The sequence below is a fragment of the Aythya ferina genome, assembly GCF_964211825.1.
Source record: "Aythya ferina genome assembly, chromosome: 17".
Classification (NCBI taxonomy): domain Eukaryota; kingdom Metazoa; phylum Chordata; class Aves; order Anseriformes; family Anatidae; genus Aythya; species Aythya ferina.
In genome coordinates this window covers 364,502-385,332 of record NC_140316.1, presented here as the reverse complement: position 1 = coordinate 385,332, position 20,831 = coordinate 364,502, and the positions used below count along the sequence as shown (strand labels likewise).

General features: G+C 44.7%; 2 long non-coding RNA genes across 2 annotated transcripts in view; both read right to left on the bottom strand.

The window, feature by feature from the left end:
* Positions 1 to 3,557: 3,557 nt before the first annotated feature.
* The window catches only part of LOC311420588, a 234,622-nt gene continuing 217,348 nt past the window's right edge, over positions 3,558 to 20,831 (bottom strand). Inside the window, exon 2 of the long non-coding RNA XR_014684402.1 lies at positions 3,558 to 3,883. This is a non-coding gene — a long non-coding RNA (uncharacterized lncRNA). The remainder of the gene's footprint in view (positions 3,884 to 20,831) is intronic.
* LOC311420590 lies at positions 5,962 to 6,794 on the bottom strand. The gene is made up of 3 exons (XR_014684404.1): positions 6,727 to 6,794; positions 6,594 to 6,640; positions 5,962 to 6,503 (listed from the first exon to the last, which is right to left on the bottom strand). It is a non-coding gene; the product is annotated as an uncharacterized lncRNA (long non-coding RNA).

The window sequence follows — 20,831 nt, the reverse complement described above, 5'->3', positions numbered from 1 at the left end:
TTGGGGTAAGGTTTAGGGTAAGGGTTAGGTTAAGGATAAGTGTTAGGGTAAGGGTAAGGTTAATGGTAACCGTAGGGTTACGGTAAGGGTAAGAATAAGGGTATGGGTAATGGTAAGGGCGAGGGTTAGGCTAAGGGTAAGTGTAAGGTTTAGATTTAGGCTAAGGGTAAGTGTAGCAGAAAGGGTAAGGTTTACGGTAAGGGTAAGTGTTAGGATAAGGGTAAGGTTTAGGGTTAGGTTAAGGGTAAGGGATAGGGTAAGGGTAAGGGTTACGGTAACGGTAAGGGTAAGGGTTACGGTAAGGGTACGGGTACGGGTAGAAGTATGTGTTAGAGTATGGGTTATGGTAAGGGTAAGGGTTAGGGTAAGGGTAAGTGTTGGGGTAATGGTTAGGGTTAATTTTAGGGTTAGGGTGAGGGAAAAGTAAGGGTAAGTATTAGGTTAAGGTTAAGGGTAAGGTTAAGGTTAAGTTTTAGGGTTAGGGTTAATGTAAGGGTCAGGGTAAGGGTTCAGGTAAGGTTTAGGGTTAGGGTTAGGTTAAGGTTAAGTGTTAGGGTAAGCGGAAGTTGTATGGATAAGGATTAGTGTAAGGGATAGGGTAAGGGTAAGTGTTCGGGTAAGGGTAAGGTTAATGGTAACCGTAAGTGTAAGGGTAAGGGTTAGGGTAAGGGGAAGAGTAAGGGTAAGGGTAGGGGAAGTCTAAGGTTATGGGTCAGGGTTAAAAGTTAGAGTAAGGGTTAGGGTTAGGGTTAGGTAAGGATAAGTGTTAGGGTAATGGTTACGGTTAATTTTAGGGTTATGTTGAGGGAACATAGCAACAGTGCGCGCAGTCGCAGAATATACCAGGATGTGCTGAGTAATCCCAGAATTAGCAAGGTATAAAAAGGGACCCTGGCAGGGGTGAGGTGCTTGCCGTTGGCGGAGCTGAGACTCCCCGGCTGCCCAGTGCTGTTTTGCTTGATGTTTGCTTACTCAATAAATTCCTTTCTATGATTAATACAATGCTCTCTGAAAATTAATTAAGGGGGCAACTTATAACACTTTGGACGCTCAAAACCCAAACCCAAAAACTTGGGACGCTCAAAACCCTATCCCGAAAACAGGACGCTCAAAGCCCTAACCCAAAAACATTAGGATGCTCCAAGCCCTAACCCAAAAACATTCGGACGCTCAAAACCCAAACCCAAAACATTAAGATGCTCCAAACCCTATCCGGAAAACATTAGGAAGCTCAAAGACCTATCCCAAATACTTAGGACGCTCAAAACCCTATCCTGGAAACACTGAGATGCTCAGAACCCTATCCTCAAAATTTAGGACGCTCCAAACCCTAACCCAAAAACATTAGGACGCTCAAAGCCCCAACCCAAAACATTAGGACGCTCCAAACCCTATCCTGGAAACATTAAGATGCTCAAAACCCTATCCTGAAAACTGAGGATGCTCATTACCCAGACCCAAAATATTAAGATGCTCAAAACCCTAACCCAACTACTTAGGATGCTTGAAAGCCTATCCCAAAAAATTAGGGCACACAAAAGCCTAACCCCAAAAATTAAGATGCTCAAAATACAAACCCCCAAAATTAGGATACTCAAAACCCTGGACCTGGAGAAACTAACCTGAAAAAAAAACAAAACAAAACAAAACAAAAAAAAGATCTTAAAACCCTAACCGTAAATAACTGACCAAAAATAAAACCTTAAGACTCTAACCCTAAAAAACATATCAACACTACAACCCAAAAAACTCTAATACCCTAACACGCTAACCCTGAAACCCTTAAAACCCTAACCCCCAAATCCTTAAAACCCTAACTGTTAAAACTCCAACCCTAAAAACCTTAAAATCCTAAACATAAACCCTGAAACCCCTTACCCTGAAACCCAACCCTAGTGCCCAATCCCTGAAACCTTAAAACCCTGAATCAATCTGTAGCAAATAGCATAGGCTGAGTCGAGGATCTCAGTACAGTAGCATTATTATTCGAGATTACAATGGCGGGTGTCCCACAAGCAGGAGGGTGCCTACTAATTCCATACACAGTTTATACACTTTTTTTTTCTGCCGAGGACCGGGACCCTCCCCTGTTTCCCCTTTAACTGTGCTATTCAAGGTTCATAATCTAGCTGGTGCTTCACAGAAAATACACAGCTGCTGGCCTGTTACAAGTCACATTTCTTTTGAGGTTTTTACTCTTTGAGGTGGTAATGTTTCTTACGCCGTGATTTCCACCTAATTGCTGTAAGGATTCTGGTTGTCTGCGTTTTACAAGGTTGTCTGTTATAATAAATAAAAGTCACAAATAGGATTACAATCAAAGTTTACAATTCACTGAATGAATAGAGGTAAGCAAACAGTGCTGGGTACGCCGGGAGTCTCTGCTCCACCAAGACGCGCACCAGTTATACACCAGTTACCTCCCTTAAGGGATATAGAGAAGCCCTCTCAGATACTTCCGTCCTACTTCTCCTGCATGCGGCCGGAGGTCGGTCTAATTCTGGTGCTGTTGGTGGTGGAAGCTGGGGCAACGGTGGTACTGGTGGCGATACCACAGCCACCGGAGGGGGAGCCGCCGGGAGTGGATTGTTAGGATATGGAGGTGGTAGCTTATCCAACGGCTCACGTTTATCTTCTTTTTCTTTTTCATGTTCTTCTTGTTCTTCAAATTTCTTACCTGCTTTTAGTGTAAATATTGAGGCTGGAAAAGGACCTGAAGTCCTCCTGATCCATAATCCTGCATAATCACTTTCTTCCTGGCTAAAAGCTTCCTTTGAATTAACATGGATATTTAAGGCCTGGCAAATCCAGTCTTTGAAGGATCCAAAAACAGGCCAAAAGACATGTAGTCTTAAAGGCTCCTTTGGCCATTCTGTCACATAATACTGGACCATTTTTAATTTACTTTTTCCTTTTCTGGGGTCCCTATCATTCCAATTTCTAATCGTTATTCCTAATGGACTTTCTGGTGGTATGACTGGTAATTTGCTCCCTTTCTTCCGGTCTCTGGTCTTCGATTTTGTCTGACCCATCTAGGAATTTTACTCTGGCAATTCCCACAGCCCTTGGTTACCTTAGTAAGAGTGTCTTGCAGGGGGTCGAGGACCTATCACACACCCACAAATCCTATAGGAATCCCTTCGGTCCTTCACCGGCCAAGTCCCTCACGGGAGATTGGAACCGCGGTTAGAAGACCTCCACAATCGCTTCGGAACTAAGTTCCATCTCAGTCACACTCTTACACACACAGGCAACCGAACCCCACCCAACCGAACGGTATACGCTTTAAATGCTTACGACTCCGTCATCTTCGTTCGGATCTTCACACACACAATTATGGGCAAAATATAGTGCTGCAGCTGGCAAGGGAGCTGAAAAAAAGAATCAGAAACTTTGCTTACCTTTATTCAGGTTTAAGATGCCATTAGTTCCGACCTGACTCAAACAGCAGCCACCAAATGGTGGGGGTGCCTCTCCTAGATCAAACCAGAAATCAGGAACCAAAGCCCTCCCGGACGAGCGCCCGCTTGTAATAAATGACTGGGTCCCAAATAGGATTGCAATTGAAATTTACAATTTATTAATTGAATAGAGGTAAGCAAGCAGCGCTGGGTGCGCCAGGAGTCTCTGCTCCACCAAGACGCACACAAGTTACATCAGGCGGCTGGTTTTTATGCTGCTAGGCTAATACATATTCATTACTACTTCTACAAAAGGCAGGGTTATTCTAATTAGTTCCCAGAATCCAAACCCTCCCACTGGTGCAGGCGTTATCAGTCTCCGGTGGTCCCTCTGGGGGCCGCTCGTACTGAAGGCTCGTAGTCTTCCTCCCAGGCTTTTCTCTTGTCCATCTCCTTTGTCCATCTTGGCTGGATGGCAGACACTTGCATAGTGTCCCATGCAACAGTTGTAATAGTTAGCAGTTATTCTGAAACCCCTTTGTTCTCTTATCCCCTATTGACCCGAATTGCTGGACCATTCCTTTGCAAGATACAAGAACTATATATATTTACCACTCTGGTTTTCTCAGACTTTTCATCATATCATGCGGCCCTAGCATTGTTCCATATTGACACGAATCAGATGAACTCATTTCACACTGTTAAGCTGTCTTATCACTGCAAGCATATCTCAATACCACCTTCCTTCCCTCTACAGGATGTAACTGCGCAAAAACAACATTTTTATTCCCACAACCTTGATCCCCTTACCCTGAAATCCTTATTCCCCTTAAACCTAACAACTCTAACCACAACCCTAACCCTTATTATCAACCCCCTAACGCTAATGACACTGACCTTAATCCAAACCCCAAACTGCCCCTAACCCCAGACAACCAACAACGAAACACACACACACAAAGATGGAAACTACAAAAAAGGCAAAACCCACGATACAGGCCCCAAATCACAAATACACAACCAAAATGCTACAGAAAAGCCCCAGATGCAGGCCCCAAATGCTACTGCTAGGCCTCAAAAGCTCAAGATGCATCCCAAAGCAAAAATGCAGGCCCCAAACGTTACAGAAAAGCCCCCAAACCCAGGCTGCACAAGTCTACAAGCAGGCCCCAAACTGCCAACAGAAGCAGGCACCAACCACACCCAGATGCAGACCCCAACTGCCCACAAGCAGCTCCTACCCCACCACCCCCTCCCAAGAACTGGACTCCACCCAGACACTGGCCCAAGACCCGGACCCGACCCCCGCCAACCCCCCTACCCTCCCCCCGACACAGGTGTACAAGCAGCTCACAACCCGCCCCTTCAGAGACCGGTCCCACTCCCCCCACCCCCCCCAAGACACGGGATGCGGAGGTGTACAACCAACTCCCAACTCCCTCCCCCTCAAAGGGAGGCCCCAAAGACCCCCAAATGGAGGCTCCTAGAGTGAACAAACAGCTCCCAACTTCCCCAGGCACAGGCCCCCCCCCCCCCCCCCCCCAAACACAGGCCACAAAGGTGTATAAACAGCCCAGACCCCCCTCCAAGACCATGGCCCCTATAGTGTACAAGCAGCTCCCAAACACCCACAGATGCAGGCCCCAACCCTTCTCAAAAGGGAGGCACCTAGAATGCATGAGCAACTCCCAACCAGCCTAAGCATAGGTCCAAAAGTGCAGAAGCAGCTCCCAACCCCCCTCAAATACAGACCCCAAAAGTGTACAAGTAGCTCCCCCCCTGAGACAGGACCCAAAGGTGTACAACCAGTTCCCAACACCCCTGAGACACAGGCCCCAACCGCCCCCCCAGACACAGCGACCCAAATTCTACAAGCAGCTCCCAACCCCTGCCAGGCAGGCCCCCTACCCTATACAAGCAGCTCCCAACCCTCCCCCCCCCCCCCCGAGGGAGGCCCCCAAGGCCCCCACAAACACAGGCCCCTACAGTGTACAGGCAGCTCCCAGCCACCCCCAGATGCTGGCCCCAAAGTTGTACAAACAGCTCCCAGCCACCCTGCAGAAACAGATTCCTACATTGTACAAGCAGTTCCCAGCCCGCTAGACACAGGCCCTGACCCCCCACACATGCAGGCCCCAAAGGTGTACAAGCAGCTCCCACCCCTCCCCCAGACGCAGGTCCCAAGCCCCCCCCCCCCCCAAACACAGGCCCCTACAACCAGCACCCAACCCCCTACCCCCGATGCCAGGCCCAAAGGTGTAGAAGCAGCTCCAAACCTCCTCCCTCAACCCAGGCTCCAACAGTGTACAAGCACCTCCCAACCAACCCTCCCCTTCCCCCCCCCCCCCCCCCCGCCCCCCCGACACAGGCTCCAAAGGAATACAAAGAGCTCCCACCCCTCCCCCAGATGCTGGTCTCAACCCCACCCCGCCCCCAGAAGCAGGCCCCAAAGGTGTAGAGTCAGCTCCCAACCCCCTCAATGCCGGCCCCAAGGGTCTACAAGCAGCTCCCCCCTTGCCCCCAGATACCGGCCCCCAGACACAGACCCCAAAAGCCTAATCACAGGCCCTGAACTCTAGAGGCAGGCTCCAAAACCCAGGACAAAGCCCCACTGGTTCGAGACAGGGCCCAAATCCCAGACACAGGCCCCAAACGCTAAACATATGCCAAAAAAAGTATTAGTGCTGGTGCCAAATGTTACAGACAGGCCCAAAAGCCCGAGATGCTAAAGGCTGAGACGTAACTTGGCTTTCTGAATTACTGGAAAGCAGCTTTCATTCTCAGATAATTGTGTGCAGGCTAGATAGGATGGGGCTTCAGGCACCTCTTCACCTGAGGAAACACACTGCCATCAGGCACCGCTGTGCCAGACAAGCTTGTTCTGCTAGAACACCCTACTCAGATGCACTGTGGCATTCAAGTGAACTGCTTTCATGCAAATATAACGACTGATGTTACAACCCACCTTGCCTGTGGCACCTGATGAACAGAAGAGTAAGCCACCGCAGCGCTTCAAAACCATCCCTGCACATGCCGCTCCTTGTCGCTCTCTGGCCTTATCTCATATCCTTATCCACTTCTGTGGAGAGCCTGCCACGGCACCTGCAAAGCAAGACGGACACCTTTCATAGTCACCTTGTGCTACTTGGTCGTTCTGCTCCAACCCAGCTCATGACCAGCCCCTCTTCTTACACAGCTCTTCAGAGTGCAGTTTGCTCCTTTGAGCCTGTGCAAGACACCTGTGAAAGAAAAAGAAACGCATAGGCCGATGCAGCATCCAAAGACACAGCACAACTAGGTGAGTTACTCTCATCTGCTCCCTTACCTCTGCCGCTTACCAGCCCCCGAGGCAGATGCTTCAATCTACCCTCTTCAAACAGCTACAACACCTCTAAAAGACAAAGGGGGGATGCCTAGAGGAACAGTGAGACCTACAACACAACAACTGCTACATCTGTTCCTCACTCACCTTGCCAGAGGCAGCTCTGCGTGTGACATCCCAGGTTGTACACTGCGTTACCTAACCCTTACCGTAACCCTTACCCTAAACCTTCTCACCCTTACCATTACCCAAATCCTTACCTTTACTTTTTCCTTACCCTTACTCTTTCCTTTAACCATAACCTTACCCTTACCCTATACCTTACTCCAACCCTTCCCCTTACCTTCCCCTTCCCCTTACACTTAACCTAACCCTTACCCTTCTGCTTCCCCTAAAACATATCCTAACACATTCCCTTACCCTTAAACTTACCCTAACCCTTTCTATTACCCTTACACTTACTCTTGCCCTAATCCTTGCTTGCACCCTTACACTTATCCTAACCCTTACCCTTACCCATACTCAAACCCTTACTCTAACCCTTACCCTGACCCGTACCCTTACCCTTACCCTTAACCTAAGCCTAAACCTTAAACCTTACTTTAAAGCTTACCCTTTCTGCTACACTTACCCTTAGCCGAAATCTAAACCTTACACTTACCCTTAGCCTAACCCTCACCCTTACCATTACCCATACCCTTATTCTTACCCTTACCGTAACCCTTACCTTTACACTTACGGTTACCATTAACCTTACCCTTACCCTAACATTTATCCTTAACCTAACCCTTACCCTAAACCTTACCCCAACCCTTACCCTGACCCTTACATTAACCCTAACCCTTACCCTAAACCTTACCCTTACTCTTAACCTTAACCTTACCCTTAACATTCACCTAATACTTACGCATACGTTTTCCTGACTTTAACCCTAAAACTAACCCTAACCATTACCCTAACATTTAACCTTACCCTAACCCTAACCCTTACTCTAAACCTTACCCTGACCTGTACCCTTACACTTACCCTTACCCTTATACTTACCCTAATTCTTACCCATACCATAACCCATAACCTAACACATATTTGTACCCTTAACCTTACCGTTACCCTTACCCTTACCCTTACCCTTACTCTATCCCTTACCCTTACGCTTACCCTTAACATAAACCTTACCCTTGACCTTACCCTTACCATAAGCCATACAACAACACTTACATGTACACTTACGCTTGCACTTACCCTAGCAATTACTCGTACAATTACCCTTAACCTTACTATTAAGCTAACCCTAAACCTTACCCTTATCCTAACACTTACCCTTATCCTAAACCTTACCCTTTCTGCTACACTTACCCTTTGCCTAATTCTAAACCTTACCCGAACCCTCACCCTTACCTAAATCTAACTAAAATCTAACCATTACCCTAACCCCTCACCCTTACAATATACATATTTTTACCCTTTACCTAAACCTTTACCCCAACCCTTACCTTGACCCTTACATTAACCCTAATCCTTACACTAAACCTTACACTTACTCTTAACCTTAACCTTAGCTGTAACCTAATACTTACTCTTACGTTTCCCTCACCCTAAACCTAAAATTAGCCTAACCATTACCCTAACACTTACCCTTACTCTAACCCTTACCATGAACTTAAGTGTAAGTGTTAGGATAACGTTAACCTTAAGGGTGACCCTTAAGCTGATCCTTAATGTTTATGGTTAGGTTAAGGGTAATTGTACGAGTAATTACTAGGATAAGTGTAAGCGTAAGTGTACATGTAAGTGTTGATGTATGGCTTATGGTAAGGGTAAGGTAAAGGGTAAGGTTTATGTTAAGGGAAAGTGTAAGAGTAACGGATAGAATAAGGGTAAGTGTAACGGTTAAGTGTTAGGGTAATGGTTAGGGTTAATTTTAGGATTAGGGTGAGAAAAATGTAAGGTTAAGTACTAGCTTAAGGTTAAGGGTAAGGTTAAGGTTAAGAGTAAGTGTAAGGTTTAGGTTAAGGGTTATGGTTAATGTAAGGTTCAGGGAAAGGTTTGGGGTAAGGTTTAGGGTTAGGTTCAGCTTAAGGGTAAGGGTTGGGGTAAGGTTAAGGGTATGGATAAGGATAAGTGTAAGGGATAGGGTAAGGGTAAGGGTTAGCGTAAGGGTAAGATTAATGGTAAGCTTTATGTTAAGGGTAAGCGTAAGGGTAACGGATAGAGTAAGGGTAAGGGTAACGGTAAGGTTAAGGGTAAAAATATGTGTTAGGGTATGGGTTATGGTATGGGTAAGAGTTAGGGTAATGTAAGGGTAAGGGTGAGTGTAAGGGTATGGGTCAGGGTAAGGGTTAGAGTAAGGGTTAGGGTTAGGGTAAGGGTAAGTGTTAGAATAATGGTTCGGGTTAATTTTAGGGTTAGGGTGAGGGAAACGTAAGGGTAAGTATTGGGTTAAGGTAAGGGTAAGTGTAAGGTTTAGATTTAGGCTAATGGTAAATGTAGCAGAAAGGGTAAGGTTTACGATAAGGGTAAGTGTTAGGGTAAGGGTAAGGTTTAGGGTAACATAAAGGGTAAGGATTACGGTAAGGGTAAGGGTACGGGTAGAATTTGTTAGAATATGGCTTATGGTAAGGGTAAGGTTTAGGGTAAGAGTAAGGGTAAGTGTATGTGTAAGGGTACGGGTCATTGTAAGGGTTAGAGTAAGGGTTAGGGTAAGGGTAGGTGTTAGGGTAATAGTTAGGGTTAATTTTAGGGTTAGGTTGAGGGAAACAGAAGGGTAAGTATTAGGTTAAGGTTAAGGGTAAGGTTAAGGTTAAGAGTAAGTGTAAGTTTTAGGGTAAGGGTAAGGGTTAATGTAAGGGTCAGGGTAAGGGTTAAGGTAAGGTTTAGGGTTAGAGTTAGGTTAAGGTTAAGTTTTAGGGTAAGGGTAAGTTATATGTGTAAGGATAAGTGTAAGGGTAAGTGTTAGGGTAAGTGTAAGGATAAGGATAAGTGTACAAGTCAGGGTAAGGTTTAGAGTTAGGATTAGGGTTTGGGTTAGGGTAAGGGTAAGTGTTAGGGTAATGGTTAGGGTTAATTTTAGGTGTATGGTGACGGATAAGAAAGGGTAAGTAGTAGGTTAAGGTTAAGCGTAAGGTTAAGGTTAAGAGTAAGTGTAAGTTTTAGGGTACGGTTTAGGGTTAATGTAAGGGTCAGGGTAAGTGTTTGAGTAAGATTTAGGGTTAGGGTAAGAGTAAGTATATGGGTAATGGTAAGGGTAAGTGTTAGGGTTAGGGTAAGTGTAAGGTTTAGATTTAGGCTAAGGGTAAGTGTAGCAGAAAGGGTAAGGGTTACGGTAAGTGTAAGTGTAAGGATAAGGTTAAGGTTTAGGCTTACGTTAAGGGTAAGGGTAATGCTTTGGTAAGGGTAAGAGTAAGGGTAAAGGTAAGGGTTACGGTAAGGGTAAGGGTACTGGTAGAAGTATGTGTTAGAGTACGGCTTATGGTAAGGGTACAAGAAGCTCCCCCCCCAGAGACAGGACCCAAAGGTGTACAACCAGTTCCCAACACCCCTGAGACACAGGCCCCAACCGCCCCCCCAGACACAGCAACCCAAATTCTACAAGCAGCTCCCAACCCCTGCCAGGCAGGCCCCCTACCCTATACAAGCAGCTCCCAACCCTCCCCCCCCCCCCCCCCCGAGGGAGGCCCCCAAGGCCCCCACAAACACAGGCCCCTACAGTGTACAGGCAGCTCCCAGCCACCCCCAGATGCTGGCCCCAAAGTTGTACAAACAGCTCCCAGCCACCCTGCAGAAACAGATTCCTACATTGTACAAGCAGTTCCCAGCCCGCTAGACACAGGCCCTGACCCCCCACACATGCAGGCCCCAAAGGTGTACAAGCAGCTCCCACCCCTCCCCCAGACGCAGGTCCCAAGCCCCCCCCCAAACACAGGCCCCTGCAACCAGCACCCAACCCCCTACCCCCGATGCCAGGCCCAAAGGTGTAGAAGCAGCTCCAAACCTCCTCCCTCAACCCAGGCTCCAACAGTGTACAAGCACCTCCCAACCAACCCTCCCCTTCCCCCCCCCCCCCCCCCCCCCGCCCCCCCGACACAGGCTCCAAAGGAATACAAAGAGCTCCCACCCCTCCCCCAGATGCAGGTCTCAACCCCCCCCCCGCCCCCAGAAGCAGGCCCCAAAGGTGTAGAGTCAGCTCCCAACCCCCTCAATGCCGGCCCCAAGGGTCTACAAGCAGCTCCCCCCTTGCCCCCAGATACCGGCCCCCAGACACAGACCCCAAAAGCCTAATCACAGGCCCTGAACTCTAGAAACAGGCTCCAAAACCCAGGACAAAGCCCCAGTGGTTCGAGACAGGGCCCAAATCCCAGACACAGGCCCCAAACGCTAAACATATGCCAAAAAAAGTATTAGTGCTGGTGCCAAATGTTACAGACAGGCCCAAAAGCCCGAGATGCTAAAGGCTGAGACGTAACTTGACTTTCTGAATTACTGGAAAGCAGCTTTCATTCTCAGATAATTGTGTGCAGGCTGATTAAGGAGGTATTGGGGAGGCAAGGACAATCCCCAGACAAGGACTGTGTATCTCGAAACAAGACACTGGAACTCATGATAAGGAAGCGGCAGGCGGACAGAGAAACGAATGTAAGGACTATAACTCTCGAAACTGGACATTGGAATTCATTATAAAGATACAACAAACGGGAGAATTAGCAACAACCAGCTCTTGCAATTAAGAAACATGCCAATTCAGCAGATTCCTGACCAAAGGTGAAAAGTACACTGTGAGGAAGACTCGGGGTCTTCCTCCCAAAGACCCCTGCCCACATCCCAAAGACCCCTGCCCACAATTCTTGGAAGGCTCTGCGCAGGAGCAAGGTGCCAAAAGGCTAATTAGCATGAGAAGCGAGGGAAGGCGGGGATAGGTAATGCATATGTATAGGTGCTTGTAGAATATTGATAGATTGATTGTATAAATTCAAGACTGCTTTCTGCTTTGGGTATGCACGATAGGTGGAGAGATCCCCCGTGCATCCAGCGCTGCAATAAAGAATATACCACTTAAAGGAATTTCGGCTTCGATCTTTGAATCAATTTGGCGACCCAGATGGGACAACCTCTCTGCCGGACTGCAGGACCCGCTGGGAACAGGACTCCCTAGGGTACCCCCGGGATTTCCCGGAGGGACTCCTCGACTCACCGGATCACTGCGGAGGCAGACAAGGACCCCATCATTGTAAGTGAGTATATTCTTTATTCTGGTTTGTTTTTCTGGTAGACCGGTCATCTGGAACTGTCTGTAAGTCAGAAGGTGATCTTCTGCGAGGCAGTGTTTGGTATATACTTTGTGGTTAGCACCATAAGTACATGTTTGGGGACCTTAAGGAAGGAGCTCGCTTTAAGGTCCATCTGGAATTGTGTTGTCTCTTTCGGTTTTCTGACTCATGGAGTATGGTATTTAACTCTGGTTATTGTTACTGCGATTTTGGCTATTTTCCTGGTGGTAATAGTAGGTTCGTGGCATTGTTATAAGAAAGATATCGTTACGGTGTTACACAGTTCGGTTTTCTGACTTATCGCATGTGGAATTTGACTCTGACTATTGTTACTGTGATTTTGGCAATATTGCTGGTAATAGTAGTTTTGTGGCATCGCTACTGAAAGATATTGCGTGCCCGTATTTTTGTGAGTGATACGTTTTGTGATACGCTTTTGTAAGTAACATGTGTATTCTGAAAGTGTAAACTGGAAACTGGGGGGGCAAACAAGCAGTGAAATTTTAAAGGAAAGTGTGTTAGGATGTGTTTTAAGTCACTGGAAGGATATTGGAGGATCTGCCGGTGGAAGTGTGAACAGGAAAACATGGATAAAATATCGTAATCAGTGGTGGCCGCTTTATAAGCTGGAATGTGGAGAAAAGTGGCCCCTAAATGGAACTTTAAACTATAATATTTTGCTACAGTTAATGTTGTTTTTTGAGAAGCAGAACAGGAGGAAATGTTGTATACTGATGTTTCAGCATCTTGGTGGGAAAAGGTAGGGAATTAAGTTGGCCCCTGACTGAACCTTTGATGTTGGCATTAGAGAAGTACAGGCTGGAGAAAGATAAAGGAAGTGTTAAAAGGGTTGTTGAAAGTGTTAAAGGTGTTTGAAGTTGAATGAGCAGGGAAAGAGGATGTAGGAATGTTAATAGTTCTGCCTCTGCCCGAGGCAGAGATCTTAAAATCATGGGTGTTAGCCCTTTAGGGCAAAGGGACCATGATCGGTCCGAGAGAGTTGTCACAGAAACAGAAAAGAGGTCAACTCTTAAAACAACCTGAGTTCATGTGCGAGCTCAGATTGCTGATGGGACCGTTCAGGGAACTGTGGACAATTGCATTCCCCTGACCGACCCCCACTAAGACCCGAATCATCCTGAAAATCATGAACGGTTAAGTAAATACTAAAACCTGGATGAATTGGGAATTGAGAATATGCTTCCAACAAGGTCTAAAAGAAAGCCCTATGGAATTTTTGGACCAACTCCGAAATGTAATGAAAATAAATAAATAAATAAATAAATAAATAAATAAATAAATCAAAACGGTTTGGACCTGGCTTTGGAGGACAAATTGACTAGCCTTTTCCTAGGGTAATCAACCCCTGATTTCAACAGGAATAACAGGGACCTGGGGAATCTACCCTAGCGGATCCTCCACTGGTTATAATGAAGCTAGGGGAGGAATGGAAGTGAAATTTCTTATTGCTATGGGGCAACGTATTCAGTTCTAAATCAAGCATTAATGCCTTCACAGAATTATTATGTTAGGGTAAAAGGTGTGTCGTGGTTTAACCCGGCCGGCAGCTAAACACCACGCAGCTGTTCGCTCCCCCTCCCCCTCCCTCTCTGGGACGGGGGAGAGAAATGGAAAGTGAAGCCTGTGAGTTGAGATAAAGACAGTTTAATAAGACAAAATAATAATAATAATAATAATAATAATAATAATAATAATACAACAACAACAACAACAACAATAATAATAATAATAATAATACAATGATGATAATAGTACCACTACTAATAATGTGTACAAACAAGTGATGCACAATGCAATTGCTCACCACCCGCTGACCGATGCCCAGCCTAACCCCGAGCAGTCCGGCCCCCTCCCCCTGGCTAGCCACCCCTATGTATTGTTTAGCCTGACGTCAGATGCTATGGAATACCCCTTTGGCTAGTTTGGGTCACCTGTCCTGGGTCTGTCCCCTCCCAGCTCTTACTGCACCCCCAGCCTGCCTGTTGGCAGGACAGAGCAAGAAGCTGAGATGTCCTTGGCTTGGTATAAGCATTGCTCTGCAACAATTGAAACATCGGGGTGTTATCAGCACTCTTCTCATCCTAAGCCAAAACATAGCATCCTCCCAGCTACTAGGAAGAAAATTAACTCTGTTCTAACTGAAACCAGGACAAGGTGTAACCGAAAAGGCTTATTTTTGTGAACCTTTGAAGTACAAGTTAGGGAAACAATGGGGCATACACAGATTTTTATCTATGCCTAGCTCCTCATGGGCACTCTTAGGTAGAGATTTATTAGAGCAAGTAGGAGCAGAAATTGTCTTTGAAAAGGGGAAAATGGAATTAAGAACAGGAGAAGAACAACTAATAAATGTGTTAAGCTTGGCACTAATACAAACTGACCCTAAAAGTGAAATACCTTTAGAGATCACAGATCAAGTATGTCCAGGAGTTTGGGCTACCGAAGTCCCTGGAAGAGCTAAAAATGTGACCTTAATAATTATTAAATTAAAGCCAGGAGAGAAACCCGTTAAGGTTAAGTAATATCCTTTGAGGATAGAAGATAGGAAAGGAATTAAAGAGATAATTGATCAGTTTTTACAGTATGGATTATTGATTGAATGCGAATCAGAATACAATGCACCCATATTGCCAATTAAAAAGGCAGATGAAAAAGCTATAGGCTAGTTCAGGATTTGAGGGCCATAAATAAAATCACTGAGGATATACATCCAGTAGTGGCAAACCCTTATACTTTGCTGACTAAATTAAAGAATAGTCAAGTCTGGTTTACCGTACTGGATTTAAAAGACGCCTTCTTCTGCCTAGGCTTAGCCACAGAAAGCCAAAACCTATTCGCCTTTGAATGGGAAAATCCCAATTCAGGCAGAAAGACGCAGCTTACGTGGACATTACTACCTCAAGGATTCAAGAATAGCCCCACTATTTTTGGAAACCAATTAGCAAGGGAACTCGAAACATGGATACCTCCGGACACTGAAGGTGCTTTGTTACAATATGTAGATGATCTCTTAATAGCTACCGAGACTAAAGGGAGTTGTATTCAATGGACTATAAGTCGTCTTAATTTTCTGGGTTTAAATGGATATCAAGTCTCTTGACAGAAAGTCCAGCTGGCTCAACAAAGTGTGACCTATCTGGGATTTGACATTTCGGAAGGACAACGAGAACTAGGAACTGAACATAAGGAAGTCTTTGCCGGACTCCAGAACCTCAAATGGTAAAGGAGCTACAAAGCTTTTTAGGAATGACAGGTTGGTGTCGCCTTTGGATTTATAATTATGGACTATTGGTAAAGCCTCTATGTGAATTGATAAAGATTAACCAGTCAAAGTTAGTCTGGACTGGAGAAGCACAAAAAGTCTTTAAACAACTTAAACAAGAATTGATGATTTTGAAATATCAAGCAATATTGGTAGAACAGGACGACGTGGAAATTGTGATAATTCATATTGTGAATCTAGCCTCTTTTCTTAGTGATGCTCCGGCACAAGCTGTGATTCACGATTGTTTAGAAACTCTAGAGACTGTGTATTCCAGCCGACCAGACCTTAAGGAGGAGCCCATGGAAGATGCGGAAGAAACTTGGTTCCCGGATGGGAGCAGTTTTGTTACGCAAAGACAACGTAAAGCTGGATATGCTATAACAACTACTCAGCAGGTAATCGAGTCTAAGCCTTTACCCCCTGGAACATCAGCTCAAAAGGCGGAGATAGTTGCTCTCACGAGAGCATTGGAACTGGCAGCGGGAAAAAGGGTAAATATTTGGACAGATTCTAAATATACATTCGGCGTGGTACATGCTCATGGAGCAATTTGGAAAGAACATGGATTGCTGACCGCTCAGTGAAAACACAAAGTATGCTGAAGAAATTTTAAAATTGTTAGAGGCTGTAAAACAACCAGAAAAGGTAGCTATCATGCATTGTCAGGGACACCAAAAGGGGGACAGCGATTTTGAAATTGGAAAATCGATTGGCAGAGGCTAAGCAGGCAGCTGAAATAACTGAGGTGAAGGCATTGTCTTTGATACCAGACGGTAAAATCCAAACTATATCCAAATTATACAAAAGAAGACTTAAAATTAATTGAAGATTTGAAAGGTAAAATGAAACCAGATGGATGAGTATATTTAAAAGATAACCCCATAGTAATACCCTCTAGTTTGACATGGCCCATAGTTCTTACAGAACACAATAAAACGCATTGGGGAGCTGGCACACTGCATAAGAGCCTGAGTCAGACATTAGTGGGACGATATGATAAAACAAGTAACTCAACAATGTAGCATTTGCTTACACAATACCAAGGATAGAATAAAATTTGGAATAATCGGTAAAGGAAATTATTCGGGGCAACAGTGGCAAATTGATTTTTCAGAACTCCCTAGAAAAGGGGGGTATCATTATTTACTGGTTCTGACTGACACGTTTTCAGGAAGGCCTGAAGCCTTTCCCTGTCGAACAAACAAAGCAAGAGAAGTGGTTAAAGTCTTGTTAAATGAAATAATACCATGCTTTGGGATTCTAGTAGCAATGTCTTCTGATAGAGGTTCACATTTTTGTGCACAAGTGGTAGAACAGATAAGTAAGATTCTAAAGATAGATTGGCAACTGCATACTCCTTATAGACCACAGGCAAGTGGACAGGTAGAAAAAACGAACCATTTAATTAAACAATAAATAGCTAAAATTGGATAAGAAGCTAATTTGTCATGGCCTCAATCCCTCCCTTTAGCATTACTTGGAATTAGAGTTAAACCTAGAATAAAAGGAAATTTGAGTCCCTTCAAAATCTTATATGGAAGGCCATAGCAATTTCTATTTAGTGGAGAGGACCTAACGCAGTTAGGATCAGAATATTTATATGCTTATATAACTGAACTTCAGAAACAATTAAATAAAGTACATACATTTGTTTTAGGGACCAGGGCTAGAGGGTTGGATCAACCAATCCACCCCTTTAAGCTCGGGGATTATATATATATAAAGACTTTTTCAGGACAACCCGTGCAGGAAAAATGGAAGGAAAGTGGATGGGAGCATACCAAGTATTACTGACAACACACACCGCCATTAAGATTAAGAAGCAAGCAGCTTGGATCCACAATTCAAGGGTGAAGAAGGCCCCGGCGAGGATATGGACCACCACTCCAATTGGACCAACAAAATTACGGTTTTCCAGATCCTAATGATTGCAGGGGTGCGGTTCTTGGATTTGGGGTGGGCAACTTGGGATGAGAACTTACACCTGACCTTAATACAAACAATTTCTCAAGTAACTAATAAGACGAACTGTTGGGTATGCACCCATCTGCCACAGCATGGGAATAAGGGTGTATCGTTAATTGGGATTCCCTTGCCTGCAAACATATCTTGGACTAATTTGTGGGAAAACACGTCTTGGGGTCAAAAATATTAAGCAGTTTTGGAACTAGAAGTGAGTAGCTTCATGCCGTTAGAATCCTATTATGTATGTGTACAAAGGTGTAACCCGCCTAAGGGTATAGGAAAACAGCATTGTATAAATACGGATACTACTTATGTGGGAAATCAGACATCTTGTAATTGAACAATTGATATTAGTACGACTAGCGGCTGGGCAAATTCAACCAGCTGGACGGTTCCAGAAGGAAAAGGGTGGTATTGGCTATGCAATGATAGAGCCCGTAAGGTCTTGCCTGAGAATTGGAAGGGAACTTGCACTCTTGGAGCGGTAGTCCCCAGTATGACAGTACATGATGTAGTGCCTCGAGGTTACTTGAGAAATCATATCCGGAGAATCAGATGAAAAATTAACAATCCATTGGTAGAGAGACACACCCCTTTTCATAGTTTTGTGCGATGGTTTATCCCATGGTTAGGAGTGAGTGAATTGGAAAAGGCAATAGTTAATATTTCTGCAATTATAGAGAAGTTAGAAAACAAAATTCTGGATGCTATAAAGGCTCAACAAGAAGAGATATCTAGTTTATCACAGGTAGTGTTACAAAATCGGATGGCCCTAGACTTGTTACTGGCCACTCAAGGGGGAGTCTGTACAGTAATAAACACAAGTTGTTGTATGTATGTAGATCAGAGTGGAAGGATCTCTACCGACCTGGAAGAAATATGGAAGCAGACCAGGATCCTACATGAGATCAGTAAAGATGATCTTTCATGGAGTTTTAGTGAACTATGGAATAAGTTAACCTCCTGGTTGCCCAATTTCCAATGGTTGAAACAAGTATTCATTGCTCTAATCGTATTAGTAGTGTTAGGAATATTTGTGTGCATGTTGTTTAGATGCCTGCTTTGTTGTGTTACTGTAAATAAAGAAAGTATCTGATGCAAAAGAATTTGCATGGGAAAAGAAAAGGGGGGATTGATTAAGGAGGTATTGGGGAGGCAAGGACAATCCCCAGACAAGGACTGTATATCTCGAAACAAGACACTGGAACTCATGATAAGGAAGCGGCAGGCGGACAGAGAAACGAATGTAAGGACTATAACTCTCGAAACTGGACATTGGAATTCATTATAAAGATACAACAAACGGGAGAATTGGCAACAACCAGCTCTTGCAATTAAGAAACATGCCAATTCAGCAGATTCCTGACCAAAGGTGAAAAGTACACTGTGAGGAAGACTCGGGGTCTTCCTCCCAAAGACCCCTGCCCACGTCCCAAAGACCCCTGCCCACAATTCTTGGAAGGCTCTGCGCAGGCGCAAGGTGCCAAAAGGCTAATTAGCATGAGAAGCGAGGGAAGGCAGGGATAGGTAATGCATATGTATAGGTGCTTGTAGAATATTGATAGATTGATTGTATAAATTCAAGACTGCTTTCTGCTTTGGGTATGCACGATAGGTGGAGAGATCCCCCGTGCATCCAGCGCTGCAATAAAGAATATACCACTTAAAGGAATTTCGGCTTCGATCTTTGAATCAATTTGGCGACCCAGATGGGACAACCTCTCTGCCGGACTGCAGGACCCGCTGGGAACAGGACTCCCTAGGGTACCCCCGGGATTTCCCGGAGGGACTCCTTGACTCACCGGATCACTGCGGAGGCAGACAAGGACCCCATCATTGTAAGTGAGTATATTCTCTATTCTGGTTTGGTTTTCTGGTAGACCGGTCATCTGGAACTGTCTGTAAGTCAGAAGGTGATCTTCTGCGAGGCAGTGTTTGGTATATACTTTGTGGTTAGCACCATAAGTACATGTTTGGGGACCTTAAGGAAGGAGCTCGCTTTAAGGTCCGTCTGGAATTGTGTTGTCTATTTCGGTTTTCTGACTCATGGAGTATGGTATTTAACTCTGGTTATTGTTACTGCGATTTTGGCTATTTTCCTGGTGGTAATAGTAGGTTCGTGGCATTGTTATAAGAAAGATATCGTTACGGTGTTACACAGTTCGGTTTTCTGACTTATCGCATGTGGAATTTGACTCTGACTATTGTTACTGTGATTTTGGCAATATTGCTGGTAATAGTAGTTTTGTGGCATCGCTACTGAAAGATATTGCGTGCCCGTATTTTTGTGAGTGATACGTTTTGTGATACGCTTTTGTAAGTAACATGTGTATTCTGAAAGTGTAAACTGGAAACTGGGGGGGCAAACAAGCAGTGAAATTTTAAAGAAAAGTGTGTTAGGATGTGTTTTAAGTCACTGGAAGGATATTGGAGGATCTGCCGGTGGAAGTGTGAACAGGAAAACATTGATAAAATATCGTAATCAGTGGTGGCCGCTTTATAAGCTGGAATGTGGAGAAAAGTGGCCCCTAAATGGAACTTTAAACTATAATATTTTGCTACAGTTAATGTTGTTTTTTGAGAAGCAGAACAGGAGGAAATGTTGTATACTGATGTTTCAGCATCTTGGTGGGAAAAGGTAGGGAATTAAGTTGGCCCCTGACTGAACCTTTGATGTTGGCATTAGAGAAGTACAGGCTGGAGAAAGATAAAGGAAGTGTTAAAAGGGTTGTTGAAAGTGTTAAAGGTGTTTGAAGTTGAATGAGCAGGGAAAGAGGATGTAGGAATGTTAATAGTTCTGCCTCTGCCCGAGGCAGAGATCTTAAAATCATGGGTGTTAGCCCTTTAGGGCAAAGGGACCATGATCGGTCTGAGAGAGTTGTCACAGAAACAGAAAAGAGGTACACTCTTAAAACAACCTGAGTTCATGTGCGAGCTCAGATTGCTGATGGGACCGTTCAGGGAACTGTGGACAATTGCATTCCCCTGACCGACCCCCACTAAGACCCGAATCATCCTGAAAATCATGAACGGTTAAGTAAATACTAAAACCTGGATGAATTGGGAATTGAGAATATGCTTCCAACAAGGTCTAAAAGAAAGCCCTATGGAATTTTTGGACCAACTCTGAAATGTAATGAAAATAAATAAATAAATAAATAAATAAATAAATAAATAAATAAATAAATAAATCAAAACGGTTTGGACCTGGCTTTGGAGGACAAATTGACTAGCCTTTTCCTAGGGTAATCAACCCCTGATTTCAACAGGAATAACGGGGACCTGGGGAATCTACCCTAGCGGATCCTCCACTGGTTATAATGAAGCTAGGGGAGGAATGGAAGTGAAATTTCTTATTGCTATGGGGCAACGTATTCAGTTCTAAATCAAGCATTAATGCCTTCACAGAATTATTATGTTAGGGTAAAAGGTGTGTCGTGGTTTAACCCGGCCGGCAGCTAAACACCACGCAGCTGTTCGCTCCCCCTCCCCCTCCCTCTCTGGGACGGGGGAGAGAAATGGAAAGTGAAGCCCGTGAGTTGAGATAAAGACAGTTTAATACGACAAAATAGTAATAATAATAATAATAATAA